At 35.9% G+C, this 2,042-nt stretch overlaps 1 protein-coding gene across 1 annotated transcript in view; it reads right to left on the bottom strand.

Moving 5' to 3' along the window:
- P4HA3 (prolyl 4-hydroxylase, alpha polypeptide III) overlaps positions 1-2,042 on the bottom strand; it is a gene marked incomplete at its 5' end in the record, with an annotated part of 49,496 nt that overhangs the window by 32,804 nt on the left and 14,650 nt on the right. The gene's annotated exons all lie outside the window — the stretch shown is intronic.

Genomic DNA, 2,042 nt, shown 5'->3' with positions numbered 1-2,042 from the left:
ACCATAAGTAGATAACAAGGCTCACTGAAAGGAACAGCAGACCAGAAATGCAGAGGATCTATGGCCTCGCTGCAAATGAGGTCTCACCAGTCTCCTCATTTACTAATGACTTATGACCACCCTTACCAGGCAAGGTAGGAAAATAAATGAAAATAAACCTTCTTAAAGTGCCCTCAAATCTTAAAGCATGCAAAACCACGTAATTGCAGTGTGTTGTTATTTGTTATATTATATTTAATAATACAACCAAAGTTAAATATATTTAACCTAATATGGAACTATAAAAATCCTATTAAAAGTATAATTTGTTCTCCAGATTCAGTTCTTCCCAGAGTCCACAAAGTTAGTGGAGGGAGGCAAAGAAAGAACCAAAATGGAAACATTGCCCAGTGCACAGGAATTAACTCTCCCTGCAGCCATTCAACCTTGGGCTCAACATAGTCAAAAGGAAATAGGGCTTTCCAGACAAATCTGGGGAACAGAATCCTGAATGGGTATGCAGCAGTCCTCTTCTGGGTGCTGCCAAACGATGATTAACTGGTAGAAATGTATTTCATTCCAATCACTTTACTTTAGCCCATTAACAATTCCCTTTTAATGATAAAAACAATAAGCAGCACACTATGAAACATACGAGAAATGGAAAAAAATGACTACACCAAAATCCAGGGACTGAAGCACTTTGGATAATATCTAGTTTTTACATAGTTATAAGCATATTTGTATACATTTCACATCCTGATTGTTTCCCTCTACACTGTTATCAGGAGTATTTTGATATCATCACGTAGTCTTCACAGACAGCATTTTTAACGGCTGCACTTTATTCCGTCCAGAAGATACACCACAGAGAACATAACCTTTCCACTACTGTTGGACAAATATATTGTTTCTAATTATTTGATGTAATGAATTACTCTGTTCTACATTTAACAAGGAATACTTGAGTAATCTATGAATATCTTATAATGTCAAATATTAAGTTAAGGTCATAGCTTTTCAAACTCTTCGTGAGATGAAAAGAACCAAATACAATTTCACATATCTTTAAAACTTGAGAGCCTTGTAATAAAGTAAAATTATATTTTACAAAGAACAAAGAGTTACTTTTGGTGTCTCAGTTAAGTTTCTTTGGAAATAGGTACACTAAGTAACATTAAATGAAAACAGAACATAAACATGTATGTATCATGTAATAAGAACTGACATTTATCCAGCAAGTAGCATGTGCCACGCATGCATTCTGTTAAAGGCTTTGCCTGTATTAGCTCACTCAATCCTCACAGCAACCCATTTGAGGTGAGCATCATTATTCCTCTCTTACAAATAAGAAAATTGAGGCCCAGGGAAGCTAAATAAGTTGCCCATGTTTTCATAGCATTTGAACCCAGGTCTGTCTGATTCCAGAGCCCACAGCTTAACCACTGTACTCTACCATCTCTCATTATTAGCAGTTACTAAAATTTTTTTTACTAACATATATGAAATAAAATACATTATGAAATAAAATACATTAAATTTTATATGATAATGAAAGGTCCATGGGGACATTTGCTTCCAGTTTACTAGGGAGTGAGAAGGAACATAAACCATCTATAAGATAATGCCTTATGTGTTCTGTTATTGGGGAATAAAAACATGCTATAAGAGCACCAAGGAGGAAAGCCTGGGGAGTGAGGAGAACTCAGGAAGACTTCACAAAGTAGGTGACATTCGAACTGCGCCTTGTAAGATAAACAGAATTTCACCAGACAAAGGAGGATGTGGAAAGAGAGTAGAAGAGAAATCCAAGCCATCAGAGTTAGAGGGAAACAAAACAAAACTAATCAATAATTGGGTACAGCACTTGAAACCCCGTCTTTCAGGGTAAGCTGCTTTAGTTTCTCTTCTCTGAGTCTTTCCACGTTGATTCTCCATTTCCTTCCTCTAGGAAAACTCAATTACTTCTCACCCTTTGTTACATCACAGTTATTCTATTTGGCTTTAACACACAGCAATTTAGCAGGACAGTTAGGAAGAACACATACACAGTTTTTTTTTTT

Source organism: Mandrillus leucophaeus, unplaced genomic scaffold (genome assembly GCF_000951045.1).
Source record: "Mandrillus leucophaeus isolate KB7577 unplaced genomic scaffold, Mleu.le_1.0 Scaffold504, whole genome shotgun sequence".
Lineage (NCBI taxonomy): Eukaryota > Metazoa > Chordata > Mammalia > Primates > Cercopithecidae > Mandrillus > Mandrillus leucophaeus.
The sequence above is the reverse complement of the archived record's forward strand: the minus strand, read 5'-3'. Positions and strand labels throughout refer to the sequence as shown.